Consider the following 26,354-nt stretch of genomic DNA (forward strand, 5'->3'; position numbering starts at 1 on the left):
ATAGTCTCTGATCTGAGGAATTACCATTTTTATTGATCATTATTTTATATATCTAGTTCAGCAGCTAAATCAGTTCCTAGCTTTGGTATAATTTCATTTGCTTGTGTCTAAAATTAAAATGCATTTGAATTATTCATCATTCATCTCACAAATATTTACTCAGGTCTGATGTGGTCCAAGCATGGAGGATCCTAGAAGAATATATCTTTTGTTTCAAAATGTTCACTCTCAAAAGTCAACACAAAGTGCTAGAGTAATGACGGGAATAAGAAAAAGTCTGATAGAACAGTAAATCCCTATGACAAACATGTATATTTGGGGAGCAATTTGATTTATTAACATAACGTAGTACAAATCCTCACAATCAACTCAGCATCTATATTGTGCCTTCCCTCTAATAAAAATGTACTCATTTTTATATTAGATTTTTAAAAATGAATCCTAATCAACTTAGGGAACTTTTCTGATTGAAAAGGAGTTAAAGGTAAGTGAAAAACAATACTGGAAAATGCAAAGGGATGTATGGTTAACCCAAGGTTCATTTAAGACACTATTAGTTTCCCTCTCAATAGCTATTTCACATGGTGGCGGCAATATGGTGGATTTCAGAGAGATTTTCATTTCCCTCTGTCCAGATTCTGGGCACTCAGTGACATAAAGAATTTAGAAAAATGGCTTTATCTTATTGGAAAAGCTTTGCCTATACTAATGCAGAACCTTAAAGCATAATGTGCTTCACTGCTTGAATCCTTTCAAAGAAATTCCTAAAATGGCATGAAAAGAATCTGTGGTCTTTTTATAACTCTATTCACCACAGAGAAGAATTGTACACAAGCCAAGCCATCCTGGGCCCCAAAGGAAATACAAAGGCATCTCATTAATAAGCACTACCCTGTACAGGGTCCAGGATGCCCAGTGTATGTGTGCCTGGCCTCTCCATGTATTTTGTTCTCCATTTGTCCCCCAGGATAAATACTCCAGAGAGAGCTGAAAATATCAACTGTCTCCTTAAGTGTAGGATGGCTCTGCACAGACAAATTATTTGGGTAAATAGACCCACTTAGGTAAAGGAGAGAGCTATGCCTGAAGCATTAATTCAATACCTAGGTAACTGAGTTTACAACATCTTTATTAGTTTCCATTACCTGAACATCTGAGGCACATTTTTGTCTTAACACAGCTCCTTGAGCTTTTCACATTGTCAGTAGTGAAACACCGAAGGTTTTATATTGGTTTGGGATTGGTATATGCACACTGAGGCATATGGAATGACTGGCCAACAGGGACGCGTTATAGAGCACAGGGAACTCTACCCAATAGTCTGTGATAATCCACATGGGAAAAGAATCTGAAAAAAGAATGAATGTGTGTACATGCATCGCTGAATCACTTTGTTGTACAGCAGAAATGATCACAACCTTGTTGATCAACGATACTTCAATACAACTTTAAAAAATGAAAAAAAGAACAATTAATTATTATAAAAAGAAAAAAATTGTCACCACTGTGAAATTAAAGCTGATTATGCCGCGCACAAGGGGTGCAGACAAGGACCCAAAGTTTCTACTCAGCTTCAAAGCAGTTGTATTTAGTGATTTATTTTTAAACTCTGAATAAAATAACATCACAGTGTGTCAGAGGGTGTCCTTAATGAAAACTTTCTGATGATATCTTATCTTCCTCCCTTCCAATGGCAAGTGCACTCTCTCCAGTTATGGGGTGGCTGAAGTCTAAAAGGAAAGACTTCAGTGTCTACCTCTATGGTCTACATAGTCACTATACAGTTATCATGAGAAGAAAATCCCTCCACTTCGGCTCAAAGAAATAACCTGATATACGTTATTCATTGTTGAAAAGGAAAAACTCTGTGTCTGAGAGGAAGGAGAAATGATCCCAGGTCTAACTACCAACGTCAAACACACATCCCTAGTTCGGTTATTCCGCCTAAAAATTTACCAGTATCAAGTTATTTTGCTGGGTGAATCATGCAACTATGAAGGAGTGACATTTAAAACACGTTGGTAGCTGTGCTGTAACATGAATCTTATAATAATGTCACTGCCAAACTATTAAATCCCTTTGCTCCTGATGGCAGTATGACATCAGGACACTGCCTGGGCAGCAACTTGTAGGAGAAGTCAGTAAAACTTTAGCCTACGGGTCACTGCCTGGAGGAGCAGGCAAGGAGAAGGTATTGTCAGATTAGGCAACAGGACCCATGTGGAAATGGAATAAACTTTCCTTGGTATCTGCAGTCACCTCTTTTGTGCCCTTTCCTCCATCTGTTCCTGAAACCTAATGCCACCATGACTTGAACCTGAACTTGGGTTCTATAAAACCTGAACTCGGGTTCTTTACTCAACCAAGGTATCAATGATCACCAGTTGTTACCATTACTGCTACTATTATTGAAGAGTTTACGCAGGCATTGACCCCATAAGTTTCTATTTATAACAGTTTCTCTGGCTGTTGGGTGGAGATAGGATTGAACAGGGACTAGAATAGAAATGATGTGGTGACACAGGGACAATGGTAGAAGACTGATAATATTAGAAAGTGGTGAATTTAACTTGCACTTGGCAGGGGGTGGCATTTGACGCATCTAATAGCTAAGAAGAAGATGGTAGAGCAGTGGTTCTCACCTTGGCTGCACATCAGAATCATCTGAAGAGCTTTCTAAAATTCTGAAGCCCAGCTCCACTCTCAGTGCTGCTGACTTAATTTTCTAGGTGCAACCTGAGCAACCAGATAATCATCTTTTCATATTGAGGGTTGAGAACCACTAGGTTGGATCAAGGCTTTGGAGAAATTGATGGGTTAGATGTAGAGAAGTAAAGAAGAGGTAAGTAATTTTTTTGCGTGGGGCACACCTAAAAGTTCCAGGAATACGGAAGTTCCCAGGCCAGGGGTGGAACCTGGCCACAGCTGTAACCAGAGCCGAAGTAGTGGCAACACCAGAACCTTAACCCACTGACCCACAAAGGGAACTCCAAGATGGAGGAAATTTGTATGACAACTAGAATTTTGGCACCAGCAACTACTTTAACTGTAGTGCCATTTGCAGAGAAAGAAAGCCAAGATTCATGTGAAGTCTCTTGAGTTTTTTGATTTGGCAATTTTTTTTTATCACATGTGTATTAATTTGTGCAGGCCAAAAAAAATCCAAAAAGGAAAAAACCAACCCCTGTAAAATAAAAACCTAAGATAGCTGTAATGTGCAGGTGACCAGTTGCAACTTCGACCTTAAATCAGGGAGGTTAAACTCTAATTATGGATTTCAGACTCTCACAGAATGTAGGAATGAAATTCTCTGGAGACTCTTAGAAACATATCCATTAATTCCTTGATACCTCATTAAGAAGAAAGGTGACCTGGTAAATTTGGTGCATTGTAATTGTGGATTTATTTTTTTTCCCTTCTTCCATCCTCTCCCTCCCCACCTCTTTCTAAGGAAGCATAACATTTTTTTTTCAAGGTCATAGGTTAAGGAGTAAAGCTAGGTTTTATATCTGATTAAGTCTCAAGTCTGTCTGTGCCACTTACCAAATGTGGTTTTCAGCAGACATTTTTGAGGGGAGGAGGTGGACAGGGGAGTTGTTACATAAAGTCTTGCTTTTGAAAATACAATTTATATAGATCAGACACTTCTCTAAATACATACCAGAATTTCAACAAGCCTACCATATTCCCAATAATATTTCAAAAGTTGAATACAACAAAGCAATGAATCAAATAATAAAGTATCCCTTAGTGATAACACACCCATCCCCACCACACCCACAAACACACACACAGCACTCATCAAAGAGTCTGAACTGAGTTAAATAAGGAGCTACATGACTTATATCTTATGAGAATCTAATTTCAGAATATTCCCTTCAAGAGAATTCATTAATAAAACTGTCAAATACTGTATTTTTTTTTATGTCATATGATACACCAAGGGAGTATTATCCTACAACCTAAGAGATCAAAGAATCATTAATTAATTCCCATGTGCAGTCATTTCATAATTTGGTACTCAGTTTTGCCTAAGCCTGGATTAATTTTGGAAAAAAAAAAGAAGTTTCTATCTTCCTGTTAGACTTTTGAGCCACAGATGCCGTTCTTATAAACACGCCGGGGAATCGTCATATTTTACACACTTGAGTTTCACAGAGTTGTAAATTAAATCTTATTATTTTCAGAACCATACGAGCATGGGATTTCCCTTCTCTCCTGGAATGAATGCTCTTAATATGTATTTATCACATAACAAAGAAAATGAAGGAGTGTTGTAGATCATACTGTAAACACATAGTCACCTTCGACACATGAATTTTACTCTTCAGAACAAACTCCACTCTAAGTCAACAACAAGAAAAGCAGAAGTGGATACACATCCACAGATATGACTCAAAGAGATGAAGCATATGCTGGAGGTTTTACATACCTATTCCAGGTAGGCTCATCAAACCAATCCAATGTTTCAAGGACTGTGCTGTGTGCTAAACTTTCCTTGTAGAAAGAAACCAGATGCCATCTCACCACAAAAGCTGAAAGCCAAACAGATAAATCAGAAGTAAATAAATCACCTAAAACAAGATAAAAAGCTGAAGTAGGATACCTGGATCAGTCAATGATAAGATGGGGCTTTAATTAAATGATAGATTTCACATGTGAAGATTTAGCCCAGCATTTTCCCAAATGTACTCCATCAAGAAGTCCTTTCATGCCACAACACCTGATAGCATCCTGCTGAATGAGCCATCCACAGCAGCTACTGGGGAAACAGTGAGTTTGTGTGACATACTTCTCCACAGGGATGTCACATCTTGTAGTTACGGTCCTGTGGTCACATGTTCTCAGTTTGAAACTTCCAACAATTGGGAGTACTCCGTAAGCGCCCCATCTTAAAATTTGCACAGAAGGCACATATATTTCTATCTCACATAGAAAGCTAAGTGTTAAGCTTCCTTCACAAGTTTTATAGCAAATTAGCAAAGAATCACTCATCTGACTAGTACAGTTTGTTAACTGATGGCAAAGGGTATTTGACATTCACTTTGATCATCATTTTGATCAATATTTATTGAGTGAATAATAGAACTAGATATTGGGTTGGGAAAATGAATAGGACTTGGTCTTGCCTTCAAAACACTGAAGTCCAGTCAAGTGGAAAAGGCTACACTGGACCCACATCAACGCTGAGAATTAAACAATTGCACTCACAGTGCAGACAGGGTCCGAGGTGGCGTCACCAAGCTGAGGGTCTTTAAGCTGAGCCTTGAATGCTCAGTAAGGAGAGTGACAGACAAAGGGAGCTGGGGGCGAGGTGGGGGGAGAAGGCTATTATTCAGACAGCATGTTCAAAAGCAGGAAGCTATGAGGGAGAATGGCATGTTCTGAAAGCTGCCTCACATCAGGCCTACAATAACGTGAAGGGAACAGAACATGCACAAAGGAAATTGCAGAACATCCTTCCACAGATATAAATGACTGTAAATCAGCCTAACGGTACAAACAAAAGCACCTACTCCAATAATTGTACAGAATTTGAACCTATTCCCAAAGTCCTGTACACCCATCATCTCGTTCTGGCTTCACAATCTCTCTGCAAATTAGGAGAGTGTAGGAGTTCCTGTTGTGGCTCAGTGGTAACAAGTCCAATTAGTAACCATGGGGATGAGGGTTAGATCCCTGGCCTTGCTCAGTGGGTTAAGTATCCAGCGTTGCTGTCAGCTGTGGTGTAGGTCACGGATGTGGCTCGGACCCTGTGTGGCTATGGCTGTGGCGTAGGCTAGCAGCTGCAGCTCCGATTTGACCCCTAGCCTGGAAACTTCCATATGCCTCAGGTGTGGGCCTAAAAAACCAAAACCAAAACCAAAACAAAACAAAGTAGGACAGTGTAATCTCACCTCTACCATGTGTGGGAACACTGAGGTTGAAAGGCCTCTTCAAAACTATAACGCAATTCTTGTCAATCAGTTCATGTATCCTATTTTGGATTCCCCATATAAGCAATATCATATGATATTTGTTTTTCTCTGTCTGATTTACTTCACTTAGAAGGATGATCTCTAGGTCCATCCATTTTGCTGCAAATGGCATTATTCCATTCTTTTTTTTTTTTTTTTTTGGTCTTTTTGCCTTTTCTGGAGCCGCTCCTGCGGCGTGTGGAAGTTCCCAGGCTAGGGGTCGAATCTGAGCTATAGCCGCTGGCCTACGCCAGAGCCACAGCAATGCGGGATCTAAGCCACATCTGCAACCCACACCACAGCTCATGGCAACGCCAGATCCTTAACCCACTGAGTAAGGCCAGGGATCGAACCCACCACCTCATGGTTCCTAGTAGGATTCGTTAACTACTGCACCATGATGGGAACTCCCCATTCTTTTTTTTTTTTTTTAACAAAACAGAAATAGACTCACAGACATAGAAAACAAACTTATGTTTACCAAAGGGGAAAGCGGGGAGAGGGATAAACTGAGAGTTTGGGATTGACAGATACACACTACTATACATAAAATGGATGACCAACATGACCCACTGTACAGCACAGGGAACTATAGTCAATATCTTGTAATAACATATAATGGAAAAGGATCTGAAAAACAATGTGTATATATATATATAGATATCTGTACATACACACATATAATTATACATACACATATATAACTGTATATATATATGTGTGTGTATATATATATATACACACACACACACACACACATAACTGAATCACTTTGCTATACACCAGGATCATTATAAATCAACTATACTTCAATTAAAAAAAATAAAAACTTTCTATACTTGGGGGAAAAATGATTTATGTTGACTAGTTCAGCCCCCACTGTCACAGGGACAGGTGTGCAGTGCATGTGATGTGGGTGTTGTGGTCTCTGCCCTCCTTCAGGACATGTGCCTTCCTGACTATGCTCCGGGCCCAAACTGATGGCTGTCACATCCCCTTTCCTATTTCCAGTTTCAGGAAGGTGAGCAGGGGGTAGAAAGATGGTGATTAAATCCATGTGTTTTCACCTCTGGGGTTTTGATATTTTTAATAAAAGCCTTCTCTGCACATGGAAGGCAGGGCTGGTGACCGTGTATGTCCAGCAACCATGGAAAAACTGGTGGCTCTGTCTCCATCCAGCTTCGGTCCTCAAATGCCCTCTGAGGACGTAATTGTTACAAATGAGTCTCTCGCAGGACTGGTGGTTTTTGCCTCTGACTTCATCAGCACTTTAATAGCTTTGCTGGCATAGTGTGTGGATAACGGGCTTTGAACTGAGGTCGGAATAAATGCATATATTCAGAGAGGAAAGGAGGCCAGCGCTTGTCTGTAACATGTAAAAATGTGGGGGGAAAGCATGGAGATGGGACGGGGTGAAGCAGGTTTAGTAACCTGCAAAAATGAAGAAAACTTGTCTATGACACATAGCTTATGTAAGAAGTAAAATTCTAAAGGAGCCTGTGGCGTTCCCCAGAGTATGGGAAATATAGTTACTGAGGCTGGAAAGATTGTAGAAGATTTTTTTCCTTCCTCTTCTTCTCCCTCCTCCCACTTCTTCTCTTTTAAACTCCTGAAATGGAACTGTTTAGAATACAGCTTACGCATTTCAATTTCTCATCATGAATTGTGAGAGGCTGAAAAATCTTTTGGTAGCCCCTCGTGAAAGAGGATAGGAATTTTTATTTTCCATGCTTTTCCAACTGAGAAACTGTATGCTTGTTACAGGCTTTCTGAGACCTTATAACATATGAGGAATTACTCTGGCTTTAGAGAAGCATGATTGCTTAAAAAGGTAGCTTCTGTTACAAAGGCTTTTAAGATAGAAACCAATTCCAGGCAACAGATGAGCAATAATGCCTAGGATACAGACACTAGATGTGAGACCAAGTCCAAAGTACACTATCATCCAGATATGCAACTTCTAGTAATTATTTTGTGTTACATTTGCTTGACAAATCACACTTGTTACCATAGGAGTAAGCTTGATCTTGGCTAGGATGCAGCAGACAGCAGATAAAGCAAAAGCATTGCCCCAAACCAAAACAATGAAGCAAATAAACAAGAAAAAATACCTCTGAGAAACCTAATGGAAGAAAATTTAGATATATCATTTAAAAGAGAAACTGACTAGACACAAAATTCTAAAATGTGTAATTTATGACAAAAAATATTTTGAGTGTATTCCCCATTTGTTTGTGTGGATACTTAGGAAATTCATGGGGTCCAAGAAATTTGACCTCAGTGATCTGTTATATAATTCATCACTTGGTGGCAAGATAGAGTCTGCTTCTCTAGAGAAATCTGATAATTAGCCCCTGTAAACTCTGGAACGAGAAGCCGACTTCTATGAAAATTTGTACCAAAAGAACTTGAATGGATAATCCATGCAAGAAGTCAGGGCTAGGAGGATTGGTAGGTAAGATGAGGGAAACACAGATGAAGGTGAGAAGTAACAATTTCCTGTGTGGCATTAACACACTAGGCATTGAATAATTTCAACAACCTTGTGAAGAAGATATCATTGTCACTAGTTTACAAGTGATGAAATTATTATTATTATTGTCTTTTTAGGGCCACACTCTCAGCATATCACGGTTTCCAGGCTAGGGGTCTAACTGGAGCTGTAGCCCGTGGCCTACGCCACAGCCGCACCAGATCCCAGCCACATCTGCAACCTACTCCACAGCTCACGTCAATGCCGGATCCTTAACCCACTGAGTAAGGCCACGGATTGAACCTGCATCCTCATGGGTACTGGTCAGATTTGTTTCTACTAAACCACAATGGGAACACCTTTTCTATTTTATTTTAATTTAATTTAATTTTATTTTAAAAGAGGCTAATTCACTTATTACACAACATGAAGTGGCCTGAGTTGGGATTTGGATCTGTTTGTCTGATACTTAGGTGATTTCCCTAATTAAACCACACTAATTCTCAAAGAGTAAGCAATATGTAAATTAAAAAATCTTAATGGCAATCAAACAGATCCAAATTTAAAAAATGACACGGATTGGGAGTTCCCATTGTGGCTCAGCAGGTTGAGAACCTGACTAGTATCCATGAAGATGTGGGTTCGATACCTAGCCTTGCTCATTGGGTTAAGGATTTGGCATTGCCCTGGCCGTGGTATAGGCTAGCAGCTGCAGCTTTGATTTGACCCCTAGCCTGGGAACTTCTATATGCCATGAGTGTGGCTCTAAAAAGACCAAAACAAACAAAAAACCAACATGGACTGCATTAACCACAATTATAAATAATAAAATACGGATAAGACTATTGGGAAAACAATAAACTCACATATTTCTACCGGTATTACACATAGGTAGAGCCCACTGAATCACCAGTCTCACCCACACCTATATTAAGAGTACTTAAATACATTCATTTTTGACCTGGTAATCCCACTCACAAATTATCCCAAGGAGACAATTCACAATTAGGAAAATGTTCATGCAAGCATTTTTTATAATAGTGAATAAGAGAAACTATTTGTGTATCTCATGGGGGGCATCTAAGAAAATGTTGGTATATTAACTCCATAATATGTTAAGTAGCCATTAAAGTAATAAATCACAATATGGAGAAAGAGGTATATAAAATTATATGTTCTGATTATGAGTGGGTACAAAATATATATGTGAATAAATACTAGCCAGGGGACCAGAATAAAGAAAATTGTGGTGGTAGGGTAGCAGAGTTATGGATACATTAAAAAAATCTTAATTCCATCATCACAATATATTTTCCAACTGTACTCATTTGAAATAACCACTGAATACAATACAAATACAGACCCACGAACATGATGTATTTGGAATATGTGTTTACATGGTTCAATGGTCTCCAGCATACACAATATTATTTGGTTACATTATTAACTCTGATAACAGAGGAAGGAGGTAGGACATGAAGGAGGTATACTTAGTATGATGCTGAGATAAAATATATATATCTCAACAGAATGATGAAAATCAATTTCTTATAATGACAGTCCATGGAAAAATTAGGTAAAATGACAGAAGCGAAGATTCACTGACATAATTACTATGGCATGTGATTTTAAATGGATCTATGATCAACAGTCTTTCCCACTCCGTACCACAGCTTTCACCTCACATTCTCTCCACTCTATCTTCTAGAGGGAAAAATGCTAAAGGAAACTGGCTGAGCTGCGGAATTCTTTCATTTCTTCATTTTCTCCTTGAAGACATGACCCTTGCCCCAACAGTGTCTTCTCTACCTCTGGAAAGCCATTTTGTCTTTGGCTGGACAGGAAGGAGGTGCATCTGAAGAAACAACAGCTAATTCTTGGCCGCCTGCAGCTGCCTCATGGAAGGATAAGGGGGAGCTAACAAGTGCCCATCATTTATCTCACAGTCATCTCTCTCCAGTCTTAATTTCATTCCTGGTTTTAGGCCATAAATTCCTAGTGTTTGCCACTCCCCAAATATCTCCTACCCTCTAGAAGTGAGACAAAAGCAGACAAACTACATTGCTTATCTCCTGGGTCAACAATTCTTAGAAAGCAAAGGAACTTCCTATGTTTATAAATCTCACAAATCATTAGAAATTCACAAACCTTATTCCCTGCCCCTCCCCCTGTATTGTGTTTATATGTTTACGTGTATAAAGAATTGCATAAGTAAATGTGAATCAAGTACTGTTCAATTTCTTTTGGGTAAATTAGCTTTTTCATTAGCCTTCCTCTCTTACTCTTTCTTAGAAAAATACACACACACACACACAGTGGAGAGGAGACATGGCTTCAGTAATGTCAGAAAGAGAAGAAACAGTCTGCATCTCCAACTAGGACTTTGTCTGTCTCCTTTGAGCTATGGGGCAGGGCTCTGCATTCATCTGGGTGCTGCCAGCCCTGCTGCCATTGGCATGCATGTCATCTGTTATTTCTTGATCAGTTAAGGTTGGGTAGACATCTCTGATTAACTCAGCCTCATCTTACCTCCTGTTGACAATGCAGCCTTCTTCGAGGTCTGGCTGTGAAGCACATTCGGCCTTGGGGAGCTGTAGACCTCAGGTCAGAAACACCTTAATCCATGGGATGGCACCCCAGCTCCATTCTCTGTTTGGAGATCCTATCGATGCTACACTAGAACCTAAGTTCCAAGGTTTTTCTCTGATTGACCAGGCTGAACTGCTAAGCTCACTGTGATGCTGGGAGAGGGTTGCATATGAAATAACACCCTGTCTTGGTGTATACCTCCTTTTCACTAACACATTTCTCATTCTCTGGGCTGAGACTCCAAGAGAGAAAGTTGGGAGGCACCTGTTAGACTGTTTCACTTCCATTCCTTCCACCATCATTCTTGTTTTGCAGAATTCCTCAGACTCAGCAAAGGGGTATGTCTTTCTTTTCCTTCTTGGTGTCAAGTCTCCTAATATCAGAGTGAGCTTAGATGTAATAAGTTGAAGGTTTTTTCCCCCCATACGATACGACTTGAGTTTTCTGGGCTGATACTTAATAAACTAAAAAACAAACAAACAAACAAAAATCCAGAAAATTCCTTCTCAAAAACTAACATGGATTTCCACTTACAGCCATGATAGAGTGACACGGATGAAGTGTAACCTATGTCACTGGTGCCCCTCCCCAACTTCACTGGCCAAAACCTAGAAAACTGTGAACATATAAGTGAAACAAATACTTTGGGGAACTGGAATAGGTAGTGCAGGACTGTGATGGGAAAACAATAAGAGAAGAGAAACTTTCTGGAAAGTGGGCAGAGGAAGGGGAAATCAAGCACAGCGTGGCTGCTGCACTGAATTTGAGGAAGTGGTGATCAGAGTTTGAAGAGTCCAGTAACCCCATGAAGAAGATGCTCAACAATATTCGCTATTATGAAAATGTAAATTAAAACCACAGTGAAGAAGTTCCCATTGTGGTCAGTGGAAACGAACCTGACTAGTAACCACAAGAATGAGAGTTCGATCCATGGCTTTGCTCAGTGGGCTAAGGATCTGGCATTGCCGTGAGCTGTGGTATAGGTTGTAGACATGGCTCAGATCCCACATTGCTGTGGCTGTGGTGAAGGCCGGCAGCTACAGATCTGATTTAACCCCTAGCCTGGGAACTTCCTATGCTGTAGGTGCAGCCTTAAAAATAAAATAAAATAAAATAAAATTAAATTAAAAAAAATTAAAGCAAAACAAAACAAAAAAATTAGATGCCATCACACACCCATAAAAATGGCTAACATGAAAACTACTGATCATGGTAATGCTGGCCAGGAAGTGAAGTAGCTGTGACTCTTACACTGCTGGTGGGCATGGGGAATGACACAACCATACTGGAAGACAGTATGCAGTTTGTTATCTAAACATATGCTTAATATATAGCTGAACAATTTTACTCCTCGCTACTTACCCAAAAGGGACAGAAATATATGTCTATACAAAAACTTATACCTCAATGTTCACAGCAAAAGCAACTTCATTCATAATTGCCTCAAGCTGGAAAAAAAATGTTCATCAGATGGAATGGAGACAGTAAATCTTGTTACTGTCATACAGTGAAATTAAAAATGCAATAAAACAGGATGAATTTCTGATACTATTCACAATACCATACATAAACCTCAAAAATATGATGAGCAAAAGAAGCCAGACATGAAACACATATTGTACGATTCCATTATTATAAAACTCTAGAAAAAAAGTGAATCTAAGGGTCAGAAAACAGAACAGTGATTGCCTGGAACTGGAGTGGGGGTAGGGTGGGTGTCTGTCAATGCACTAGGAAGGGCTATATGGGAACTTTGTGTGGTGATGGAAATGTACTATGACTTGATTTAGCTGTAATAACATGGTAGATACATTTGTTTACCCTCATCTGAATATGCATTTAAAGTGAGTGCTTGTTATTTTATGTATACTGTATCTCAATATAATATTGAGATTAAAATTACATTTAACCTGGTTTCTTATTCTTTTATTTATTTGGCACGCAGAAGTGCCCGGGTCAGGGATCAAACCTGCACCAGAGCAGCCACCCAAGCCACCGCAATGACAACAGCCAGATCCCTGATCCTTATCCCACTGAGCCACCGGTGAATTCCTCTTATTCTTTTATAATATCAGAGCTGATCTCTTAAAAATATTTTTTAGCTTAAAGTCATTTTTTTCTTCTTCTTTTTTTTTTTTTTTTTGCTTTTTTTAGGGCTACACCTGTGGCATATGGAAGTTTCCAGGCTAGGGGGTCCAATCGGAGCTATAGCCACTGGCTTACCCCACAGCCACAGCAACACAGGATCTGAGACACGTCTGTGACCTACAGCACAGCTCAAGGCAACGCTGGATCCTCAACCCAATGATCGAGGCTAGGGATCGAACCTGCATCCTCATGAATCCTAGTCGGGTTCATCAACCACTGAGCCACAAAGGGAACTCCCTTAAAGTCATTAGGAAACGTGCAGCTCTTGCATTTGTTTAAAAATAATCCAGTGTTTGTGGGAAAAGAGTGGTACAGCAAATAAATAAGTTGACCATGTGCTGCTAATTACCGAAGGCAGGTGGTGAGCGCAGGGGGTTGATTATGTTATTCTGTCTACTTTTGAGTATGTCTGCAATTTTTGATTTAAAACACTTTAAACATCTAGTGGATGGCATTTCTTTAATTAAGATGTTATTAGTAACATATTAGTTCGCATTCGATGCCTGTTTTAACTACCTCCTTTCCACATCCTTAACTCCTAATCATATGTAAAGTCTTTCTGGGTTTTTGTTACATTTTCCAGGTTGTCCTTTACTTTTCTCCTTTCAGCTCTTCCTTAATAGCAACTTTCACAGAATCAACTTACGTAACATGTACGAGTCCAGACCTGAATAATTTGAAGAAAATTAGTTAAGGCTCTGAGTCTGGTCCTTTGTATTAAACAATCATGAATTTCAGTAAACCTGGCCTGTGGAAGAGAGGCCCCTTCAGGAACAAATGAAACAACAAAGTGTAGAGAAATACCACTTGGTTAAGTTGGTGTAATAAGTCTGCTTAACATTTGACTGAAACAAACAGGACAAAGAAACCAATTCAACACAGTGAACACAAAGAAAGAGATGTACAAAAAAATCTTTAGGGGAAAAAATTGGATTTAATTATTTTCATCCTCCCTTTCCCTTTTAAGGCATTTGGATTCTTGCTAACTTCAGGGAAGGCTGGCGTCAGGCTCAGTCACGTGAGTGGGGTTCTGGTCTGGAAGTGCTGAGCCTAGTCCTGGCTAGCACAGAATGTGAATAGGTTCCATGCTGACATTACTTTTATAGGTTTTATACATCATTTCATAGATTTTCCAGTGAGACTGAGCTCAGGATGAAGTCAGTCAAAAGAGGAATTAAGTATATACAAGGCAATATTCAACTACGTAGGCAGGAATGCCCTTTAAAGAAATTAATGTCCCTTTCAATTTCTTAGTGATGTGTAAAAATGGAATATGGTGTTTCCCTCTGATCCTATTATCTCTAGAACTACTCATTCTTTTTTTGTGAATAAAACCCCAAATGGTTTTTCTAGTGAGCAAGAGTGGGCAAAGAACATGTATTAATTACCAACAAAGAACATAAGCTCTGTAATCACAGTCTGATGCGATAAATTAGAACTTTGTTCTCCAGAAGCTGACCCATAATGGATGAACTGGGAAATCTTCTTAATGCTGAACTAGAACAATAAAGGATCCGGATGTTTGAGAGTGCAAGCTGTATAGGGGCTATGCACAACCCTGCTATTGTAGAGCTTTCATTTTCCTTTAGACAAATTTCTTTAAATTTTAAATATATCTTTTTTTCCTTCCCTTACCATTATTATTTTAAATTAAAGCATATTGATTTAGTGCTGTGCCAATTTCTGCCATACAGCAAAGTGACCCAGTCATACACATACTTAACATTCTTTTTTTAAATATCATCCCCATCACGTTCTATCCCAAGAGACTAGACACAGTTCCCTGTGTGACACAGCAGGACCTCATTGCTTATCCATTCTAAATGTAATAGTTTGCATCTACTAACCCCAAATTCCCAGTCCATCCCACTTCTTCCCTCATTCCCCTTGGCAACCACAAGTGAGTCTGTTTCTATTCTGCCGATAGCTTCATCTGTGGCATATTTTAGATTTCACATATAAGTGATATCATATGGTATTTGTCTTTCTCTTTCTGGCTTACTTCACTTAGTATGAGATTCTCTATTGCATCCATGTTGCTGCAAATGGCATTATTTCATCTTTTTTATGGTTGAGTAGTATTCCATTGTATATATGGACCACATATTCTTAATCCATTCATCTGTCAATGGACACTTAGGTTGTTTCCATGTTTTGGCTATTGTGAACAGTGCTGCTATAAACATACGGGTACATGTATTTTTTTGAATTGTAGTTTTGTCCAGATAGATGCCCAGGAATGGGATTGCTGGACCATACGGTAGTTCTATATTTAGCTTTCTGAGGAATCTCCATACTGTTGCCCACAGTGGCTGTACCAATTTACATTCCCACCAACAGTGAAGGAGGGTTCCTTTTTCTCCACACCCTCGCCAGCATTTGTTATGTGTAGATTTACTAATGATGTCCATTCTGAGGTACAATGGTACTTCACTGTAGTTTTGATTTGCATTTTTCCAATAATTAGTGATGTTTTAAGTGTATCTTCTTGTGAAACATTTCACCTTAGGAATAAAGTACAAAAATTTAAAAAAGAGTCTGACTCTAGAAAAAGGGACAGAAACATTCCTAGGATAGAGACATATTATATCGTTTCTTTACCAAGATGTTCTACTCTTAATTATTCCAAAGGGACTCAGAGGTAGCGAGCATGATACACTAGTGTCTTTGTGGGATGTAGAAAAGTGTAATTATCTTCCTTGCCTGTGGGAAGTTTACATTATCTTTTAGGTAAAAAGATAATCATGTAAGTTAGGGAGTTCCTGTTGTGGCACAGCAGAAATGAATCTGACTAGTATCCATGAAGACCCGGGTTTGATCCCTGGCCTCACTCAGTGGGTTAAGGATTTGTCATTGCTTTGAGCTTTGGTGTAGGTCACAGATGCAGCTTGGATCCAGTGTTGCTGTGGCTGTGACATAGGCTGGCAGCTGAAGCTCCCACTTGACTCCTAGCCTGGGAACGTCCATATGCCGTGGGTGTGGCCCTAAAAAGCAAAAAAAAAAAAAAAAAAAAAGGAAAATCATGTATGTTAAACAATATTAAGCTTTATATATGTATAATGTGAATCAGTTTTTCTTTTCTTTCTTTCTCTTCCTTTCTTTTTTCCTTTCTATCATCCATCCATCCACCTACCTACATCTGTCTGTCTGTCTATCTATCTACCCTCTATGTAATATGGTGTATCTATTGTTGGCAGTGAGGATTATATGGCTGTGGGAAAAGCATAGACTCAAAAAGGACAAATTAAGAAAGAAGGAAATGCTTTGTGGGCAAAATAACAGGAGGAAGTGCTCCAGGGATGGGAGACAATAAAAACAAAGGCTAAGAATTAAGAATCAAGATGATATACTGTGGGACCAAGGGAGAAGACATTGAGCTGAGTTAGAGGAAATTAGGTTGGAGCCCAACTTGAGAAAGCCTTGAATGCTGGTCCTCAGGAACTTGTCTTTTGTCCTGAGAGCAATGTAGTCAAGCGAAATGTACTGAGGAGAGGAATGACATGATAGAGGTGGTTTTTATATCAAAGAGATGTAGGAGCAATGCTGACTAAACACAGGGCAAGAGGCTAAAGAAGCGGAGGCTAAATCAAATTTTAAATGTGTACTGCCCTTAAGCGATGAGTAAGGAACATCTCTAAGCGGCAGCAAACTCCTAACAAAATGAAGTGCTTAGAGTCTGCACACGTTGCTGAACTTCAAAGCGATTCAACACAAAGTACTGACTGCACACTGCTTTAAGTTGTATAAGAGAGACAATAGGGGTTGTCAAAGGGTTGCAAAGCCACAGGAGCACAAGGAAGGATGTTTGGTGTTTATCAGACATTTAAGAAAGAGGATCTAGAGGAAGTTGATTTGCACTGGAACCTGTGGAGTGGGGTCAGGTTTTGCAGGCAGACACAGAGATAAGGACATTCAGGCAGAGAGAAATGCAGGAACAGGTTGGGCTGACAGTGGAGAATACGCAAGGGCTCGGTGGGTGCATGTCCCTTTTATAGGAGGTGGCACGTGCGGAAGGAGAGAATGAAGGAGTGTTTCCTTGAGAAAATTACTTCTCCCTTTGGGCTTCAGATTCTTCATGGAACTTTACATTTTTATGGTTTAAATTCACCCTGAAGACCTGCCAAAAGTTGAACAGTAATCTGTAACTGAGAGCGTTGAAAACAGAGCGATTGTGGGAAGCAGTCATGGTGGGAATCAGGAGAAAAGACAAGGTTTTGATAGAACTTGATAGAACAGGGGACTACAAAGTGCCAGGGACATGATGACAGGCAGGATGCTGAGGTGGGCTGGGATGCCAGAGACAGAAGCCTGAGAAAACATGTCACCAGACCTCTGAGTGTAAATGCCAGACTTGAAGCTTTTGAAAAGAAAAATTTTAAAAACTGAAATTATAATATTGTGTCACTTTCTGCAGTACAGCCAAGTGACTCAGTTGTACATATATGGATGTTCCTTTTTATATTCTTTCCCATCATGGGATCGGGAGATTGGATATAGTTCCCTGTGCCATACAGCAGGACATTAAGCTTTTTTAATTAAGTGCCTGACATTAAGCTTTTGGTTGCTGAGGTATCCATTTCATCCATCTGTGTGACACAGCTGCTAATAAAACAACTAGATAAGAAACCATGCCATCCTACCCATCAAGAGCCCCTTTTAGAAAACTTGGGGTGACCTGCTTGAATGACCCTGCTTTCCCCTTCCTGCATCCTAATTCTTGCTTCTTCTTCTTCTTTTTTTTTTGCCTCACTTGTGGCATATGGAAGTTCCCAAGGCCAGAGACTGAATCCAAGCTGCAGCTACCAGCCTACCCTTGCGCCCCATTAAAGTCAGTCTCAGGTCCACATTCCCTCCCTTTCTCTCTCCCCTTTGCTTTGATGTCTAGGGCTCAAGTGTGCCATGTACCCTCCAGGACCTTCGAATAGTAAATCTTTTTCTTCAAAGTTCCCTGATGGTTTTTGCTAAGATGCATCTCGCAATCCTAATATGAACCACAAGGCCTAGTCAAGCCACAACTCTGGCTCCAGTTGAGGAGATGTTTGTGGGGGTTCAATAAATTAAGTAATAATACAGACCCAGGCATTCTTAGTCCACAACATCACTATTAATTGGCTGAGAGTCAACATAACAAATTCTCATCAGACTGGATATAAAAGGAAAAGGATATTATTCCCATATTTTTATATGGCCAAGGAACCAGGAGAATAGTGGGTGATTCCTTTGAGATAAAAAGGGAAAGCTGTGTGTGTCTGTGTGTGTGTTTCAGGAACGACACTGAACAGATTTGTGTTTTAGAGATGCTGAGTTTGATGTGATGGGGACTCATTCGGCAACACAAACAATCAGTAACCCAGAAATCAAGCCTTGGAGAGGGAGTTTAAAGATTAAAACATAAAGATGACCTACCTGCAGAACAGCTGGGAGAGTGACTTTTGAAGAGAGATGCGGGATAGGAAGCAAAGAGTGTAAATGAGGAGAGCTGGACTCAGCTTCAGGGAGGAATGGCATCAGGAGGCAGGAGGTGAGAAAGAAGCATGCAGCCCGAACCCAGGAACTGGCAGGAGAAAGTGGGACACGACTGGGATGCTGAGGTACTGAGGGCAATGTCAAAAAAAAATCGCCTCCAATCCTGAGAAGTTTTCAGCTGGAAAAAAAGACAGCTCCGGGTAGGGAAAAGAAGTGTTCATTGGTAACCTTTAAACCAATGTTTCAGGATAATTAAGGAGGAGAAGGCATATGACAGTAAATTAAAGGTGGTCTGGGATGCCAGGGAAGAAGAGACCAGGCAGTGAGGGGACCAGGAAGCTGTGAGCAGCAGGAGAGGGGACCCTGCCAGGCACACAGCAGACCCGTGAAACTTTCCCAGTGAGTGAAAGGAGACAGGGAGGGGAGGACAGAAAATATTTTACACTGTTTAAGAAAAAAATTTTAATTAAAAATTTCAATTGAGGTATAACTGACATATATCATCATATGAGTTTCAAGTGCCCAAGACAACAATTCGATATTTGTAAATGTTGCGAAATTATTACAGTAAGTCCAGTTAACGCCTGTCACTATACATACTTAGAATTTTTTTTCATGATAAGAAAAAAAAGGTGTTAATGTTTAAAATACCAGGATTAGAAGATAGTAAAAAGGCTACAAGGTCAGATGTCAGAGACCAGAGAGAGGATGAGAATCTAGGGGGAAATGTCTTAGTTGAAGGGATCTTTTTTCTCCAGAGACAGGAGAGGGGTGGGAAGTGGGGCAGAATGAGGACAGATGTGTTGAGGAGTGGGAGGGCAGATGTGTGGGCTTTAGGCTTCTCAGAGGAGCAGGTGATGGGGGTTCTAAGAGACCCTGGTTGGGTTGGGAGGGCCATGCATAGAATTAAGGGTGAAAAGCAAAGAGGACTTTTGGCAAAGCTGCTGTGAAGAGTGGACTAAGCCCTTATGAAAGGCAGATGGAAAGTGCACGGAGGAGCCAAGGTTACAGTGCCCTTGCCTGCAAGCCTTGTGGGTCTCTCCAACAATGTCTCATGACACTGAAACATGGGAAGAGGACGGTTTCTAGGAGGGTGATGTGGCAAGTCCAGAGGAAGATGTGAGAGACTGGAGCATCTGAGAGGGCGGCAGTGAGCAGAGCTGGACAGGGTGTCTGGTGTGGCCTGAAGGAACTCACAGAGCAGTCTCCATGGGAGACTGAGAAGGAAAAGAGCCCAGAATTCACGAAGAGAGATTCTGAAGATAAGGGGTGTGGGAGAACAAAATGAACTTTCTACACCGTACAGGTCCCTCTGCCAAAGGAACAAGGGTAATTGTTTTCTCGATGTCACAGAATAAAAAATGAAAATATTTGGAAAGTATTTTGGATACATATATAGAAGGCCCCATTAGTTCTAAGGAAGCAAGACCAGTGTGCTTGAAACTTTCATTGTAGAGCACAAAGAACAGGGCCACACACAAGCAGGAATTTAAAAAATGCTTTCGATACTGTTGAATCAGTGATAAATCAAACATGGAATAAAAGCTACTTTCCTTCCCAGGCTGTGGACATGAGCTAATAGAACTGGACTGAACAGAATGATTTAAGTGAGGACACTGCTTTATGTTTAAAAAAGGACTCTGTAAATATTTACAGGCAAAGAGGGTTCTTAGATAAGTGAACCCTCTATGGCTTTTTGATGTCATAAAAATAAGTTTTAAATGGAGAAGACATTAGGGATTTGGTAGCTTTCAATTTTTCATGGGGCCTGGAAATGAGACCCAGAAGATTTTTTTTTTTTTGGTCTTTTTATGTCTGCACCCATGGCATATGGAAGTTCCCAGGCTAGGGGTCAAACCGGAGCTGTAGCTGCTGGCCTACACCACAGCCACAGCAGTGCCAAATATGAGACTCAGCTCACAGCAACGCCAGATCCTTAACCCACTGAGCAAGGCCAGGGTTCAAAGCCGAAACCTCATGGATTCTAATCAGGTTCATTTCCACTGAGCTACAATGGGAACTCCCACAAGATAATTTTCAGTACCACATTTGTGAAACTTAGTTTCATAACTAAGAAGAAAATGAGCTATTTTTAAAAATGTTTTGCTATTTAGATGACTTTCACTTACCACCCAAGATTGCACCAAGATTTTATCCTACTGGTTCCCTAAGCAGATAAACTCACTGAAATTCCCCCAGAAACTTCTTTAAAGGGAAAAATTTCTGGTACTGTCTCCAGAGATTCCAATTCTAGAGACCTGAGGCTGGGCATAGGAATCTGTATTTTTACAAAAGGTCTCTAAAGGAACAGCGAGTCTCCTACTGGTAAAGACTATGATTAATAAACTGCAAACTAAACATATATATTTATATAATGTATGTGTGTATATATATATCTATGTGTGTATATATATCTATGTGTGTGTGTGTGTATTTTTTTTTTGTCTTTTTAGGGCCATACCCACAGCATATGGAGGTTCCCAGGCTAGGGGTCCAATTGAAGCTACAGCTGCTGGCCTACGCTAGAGCCACAGCAATGCCAGATCTGAGCTGTGTCTGCGACCTACACCACAGCTCACAGCAACGCTGGATCCTTAACCCACTGAGCAAGGCCAGGGATCAAACCCACAATCTCATGGTCACTAGCTGGGTTTGTTAACCACTGAGCCACCCAAAATTATATATATATATATATACTTGGAACTCATATATATATATATATATATATATATATATATATATATATATATATATATATAAATGGCTGTACCTGCAGCATAGGGAAGTTCTTGGGCCAGGGATGAATGTGAACTGCAGATGTGACCTACATCACAGCTGCGGCAATGCAGAATCCTTTAACCCACTGAGCAGGGCTGGGGATGGAACCCACACCTACGTAGCGACCCCAGCTGCTGCAAGTGGATTCTTAATCCACTGTACCACTGTGAGAAATTTCAAACTAAATATTTTGATTGACATTGTACATAATTCAAGAGCCAAGTGGCATTGCTCAACTCCTTTCCCGGATAGAAGACTAGCTTGTTATTTCATTTGGAAATCAAACATGCACAGCTTTGGTTTTACTTATGCCTCCTTAAGAATATAAATAGGCCTAAAGATAATTTGACCATAAACTAGAAATTAATTTACTACTGTACATTCTTCCTTTCTCCTATGATTCCACTCCATTGACCAGTATAGCACTGATAAGTGATGAGATCACTTTCTGTATATTTGCCACAGGGAAGCATTCACGTTTCCCTCTCTCGGGATGGGCTCCAAGGGAAGGAAAAGTGAGAAAAATAAACGTAGAGTATATGGGATCCAGGAGTTTAGCAAACTGTTGACAAAATTCAGTGTGCTAACTCTACTGATGTTCTTGTAAGTTTGCTGAAATAAAAGTCAAAGCTTTCAGTGAGCTCTGCATTGAAAGAGGGGGAAGAAACAGAAAGAGCAAAAGGGATGACACTGAAAAGCCTGAGGAAGCAGAGCAGGCAGGACAGCACCCCTTCTCTACTCCAACTCGGAGCTGCCCCAGCAACAGCACTGCAATGGCTACTAAACCAAGACTTTCTGCTTCTGAGGTGTGGGATTCCATGTGAGATATTTTTAAAAGTGAAAGAAAACCAAAAAACCCACAAAGAAGAAAGAAAGAAAGGATGGAAGAAAAGGAGAGAAAGAGGAGGAAGGAAGGAAGATAGACAGAAAGACAGACAGAAAGAACCAACCAAACAGGAACAAAAACAAAATCACCAAATACTCCTATCCCTTTTTTAATGAAAACTTCAGAAAACTACTAACCTGAGTCCATCTGAAATCAACTTGTATTTATTGGGCAGCTATTCTGTGCCAGGTTTGGGGACAACAGCAGAAACCAAGTAAACAGTCTCTGTATTCATGGCTTACTTCAGATATTTCCCACAAACTAGGCCTGATATTATTTTGTAGCTATAATTCAGATTCAGCTGTACTAAAATCAAGATACTCCTAATATTTTACTGAAACCTGAATAGGTAGCTACTGCATCCAACCAGAAACACTGAAAAATGTTCTTATAAGAAGCAGGTTGTCATCTACACCTTTTGGGAAAATTCTGTTCCATCAGATGGCTGAAGGCTTTCATGTAGCATCCTATAATCATCACGGACAAGCATTTTAGAAAACAGGCACATGACACCAGTGTCATTTCACATCTCCTAAAGTCTGTGTATAAAAGATTGTTCCTACATATGTGAGGCAAGTGTACAGTCATTACTAGAATTCTAAGATGGCTTTCAATCAGCTGGCAAACAGGTGTTTTGTATTTGCAATAATCTCTAAACAGTGGCCTTTAAAATTCTTGAAATCTTACCCACAATCACATATGTAATTTTACACTGCAACTCAGTGTACCTACCTCTCTGTGCAAGACAATGCACATCCAAAACTGCAACAAATGTTTCCTGCAACAGTCGTTACCCTCACAATGCATGGTGTTCATAGATATTTTCTGTTACATTTTTCTGAATTAATAAACTTTTATCTTTAGGGTAGTTTTAATCTTTGCAGAAAAACTGACCAGAAACTACAGAGAATTCCCACATATTCTGCACATCAGACCTCCCAATCTTCATTCCCCATATAATTAGCATCTTGTATTAGTGTGATATATTTGTTACAATTAATAAACACTTATTTATACATTTCTACTAACTAAAGTCCATAGTGTACATTTGGGTTTACTCTGTGTTGTATATTCTATGGACTCTAGAATGGCATGTACCCATCATGACATTATCCTACAGAACAGTTTCACTGCTCTATCTGCTCATCATTCACTCCTTCCTTCTCTCTGCGTCCTCGCAATCACTGGTCTTTTTATTGACTCCAGAGTGTTACTGTTTCTAGAAAGTCATAATTGGAATCCCACAGCATGCAGCCTTTTTTTTTTTTTTTTTTTTAATGAGTGCATCTATGGCATATGGATGTTCCCAGGACAGGGACTGAATCTGAGCTGCAGCTGCCTCACATCTATGCCTCAGATGTGGCAATGCTAGATCCTTTAACCCACTGGGTTGAGTGGAGGAGCGAACCCATTCTTCTGCAGCAACTCGAGCCGCTGCAGTTGGATTCTTAACAGTATGCAGCTTTTTACACTGGCTTCTTCTTCTTCTTCTTTTTTTTTTTCCTTTTTCATGGCCGCACCCACGGCATATGGAGGTTCCCAGGCTAGGGGTCTAATCAGAGCTGCAGCCGCTGGCCTATGCCAGAGCCACAGCAATGTGGGCTCTGAGCTGCATCTGTGACCACACCACAGCTCACAGCAATGCCAGATCCTTAACCCACTGAGCGAGGCCAGGGATCGAACTTGCAACCTCATGGTTCCTAGTGGGATTCAGTTCTGCTGTGCCATGAAGGGAACTCCTACACTGGCGTCTTTAATGGGGCGCTTATGCATCTGAGGTTCTTCCATGTTTTTGAGAGCTAATTCTTTTTATTGCTGAGTAATATTTCATGGATGTATCATAGTTTGATATTATCGCATTCTATTTCATTAGACTATTTGGGTCGTGAATTAGGTAATCAGCAAACTGATTTCAGAATCTATGAGTGAGTCATATCTATAGTTTGGATGCTGTTGCCTAAAATATGATGTCAGGTACTTTCTGGACACAAAGGAACAAACATCTTAGTCCCTATCTTAGGAGTCAGAACATTATTGGGAAGGAAAAGTCTCCATGTGTGAGATGTTTAGCAACGAAAGGGGAAAATGGAACAGAATAGAATTCGAAATCTCTTAGTGCTGTCAAGGAATATGAAGAAGTGGGAAGTGCCGTGACAGAATCTCTGTAAGAGCAGGACCTCACTGTCACTTACTGATCAAGAGACCCAGACATGGTACTTTTAGATGCCTCATTTTCCTTTGTAACATTTGTATAACAATAATGCCTATTGCACTGAGTACTTAGAAAAGAAAAATGAAGCACGCAGAAATAGAGCTAAGAGGAGGACCTAGCACATAAAACTTCAACAAATATTAATCTATTGTTATTCTTAACCACTTATCTTGGCCTAGAATATAGCAAAACTTCAATAGACATATCTTTTAAAGACTAGAGGATTCCACTTTTTATAGGCTTAATTTAGTTGGTGGAGGTTTCAGTGAAAAGATGTGAGCCTTGAAGAATGTATGCAGTTTGGTAAGTAGACAAAGGAAGAAGGATGTAAGAGGTTGAGAAGTAGAAAAAAGGAACATTTGGAGAATAGCGATCAATTAAAGTAGAGAGTTAGGAGGCAGGAATGAGAAACACTGACTGCCTTTTAGAGATGCTGGTGACCTTGGCAAATGACAGATATTTGATGGGTACAGGAAAGAAAGACTCCAGTTACCTAAGCAGAGAGAATAAATTCTAACACCCTCAAGCATCCACTGTTTGTAAAGACTTAACTTCTGTTCTTTGCATTTTGGAATAGTACCAATCTGGAGAACTGAGAAGATAACATTCAAAAAACTTTCTGTGCTTTTCGGGTGAGAAAGTCTACCCATTGTCCAATATTGTAGCCATTTTTCATACACGAATGTTTTAAATTTAAATTCAGGCAAAGAATTAAAAAATCATTTCTTCAAGCCACACTAGTTACATTTCTGGTGTTCATTAACCACAAGTGCCTAGTGGATATTGTACAGAACAGCACAGATATACAGCGTTTCCATCCTCATATAAAGTCTTTTGAGAGAAAAAGGTCTAGAGGCTAAAGAGGCATCTGGAAGAGGGGAAAATAGGATGGATCTGGGGGTGACCGACAAAGAGAACTACATGAAGTGCAGTTTATACTGGAATACCAGAGATCAGTAGATCTTCATGGTGAGGGAAAAGCTCCAGAAAAAATAGGGCAGCTTGGGAGTTCCTTCGTGGCTCAGTGGTAATGAACCTGGCTAGTATCCATGAGGGCATAAGTTTGATCCCTGACCCTGCTCACTGGGCTAAGGATACGGCATTGCTGTGAGCTGTGGTATAGGTTGCAGACTCGGCTTGGATCTAGTGCTGCTGTGGCTGTAGCACAGGCTGGCAGCTGTAGCTCCAATTCGAGCTCTAGCCTGGGAACTTCCATATGCTGCGGGTGCAGCCCTAAAAAAAAAAAAAAAAAAAAAAAAAAAAAAAAAGTAAAAAAAAATAAAGAGAGAGAGAGAGGGGGCAGCTTTTATGAGCCTTGAAAAATTCTATGCTACAAGGTCCCAGGAGGGACAGAGGATAATGGCAGAGCAGAGGCATACTTAGAGGTGAAGGAGAAAAGTCCCTTCTCCCCAGGGACATCGGGTACAGAGGACAAGTACAGAAACAGACACTTTGAAGTAGAAGATACAGATACTCATGCCTGTGCAGGTATGGACACTTTGAGCAGGAGGAAAAACAACCATGAGGCATAAAGAAATTAGAAATTAGACTAGTGTTTCACACAGTGGATACAGAATAAATGTACTTACTGAAAATCAAGATCTGTAAAATTATTTGGAAGAAGCTGTGAGGATATACAGATATTTTTTACAATCTGGCAACTTCCAGGTGTCAAAATATTTGATAATTTTCATATCCATTAATCAAACAATAATTATTATTCATTGAATCCTAATACACCAGGCATTCTGAGCAAATATAATGAAACGGCAAGTCTGGATTTATGGAAAGAACAAGAACAACGTAAATGCTAATTATGGAGTACAGCTTAAACATGTTCTCTCA

At 40.0% G+C, this 26,354-nt stretch overlaps 1 protein-coding gene across 3 annotated transcripts in view; it reads right to left on the minus strand.

Annotated features, from left to right (window-relative positions):
- The window catches only part of CHRM3 (cholinergic receptor muscarinic 3), a 543,147-nt gene that overhangs the window by 256,055 nt on the left and 260,738 nt on the right, over nucleotides 1-26,354 (minus strand). For all 3 annotated transcript variants that reach the window (XM_047762513.1, XM_047762514.1, XM_047762515.1), the window contains one exon: nucleotides 4,433-4,535. The gene's annotated coding sequence lies outside the window, so the exon portion shown is untranslated. The remainder of the gene's footprint in view (nucleotides 1-4,432; nucleotides 4,536-26,354) is intronic.

This window comes from Phacochoerus africanus, chromosome 15 (assembly GCF_016906955.1).
Source record: "Phacochoerus africanus isolate WHEZ1 chromosome 15, ROS_Pafr_v1, whole genome shotgun sequence".
NCBI lineage: Eukaryota > Metazoa > Chordata > Mammalia > Artiodactyla > Suidae > Phacochoerus > Phacochoerus africanus.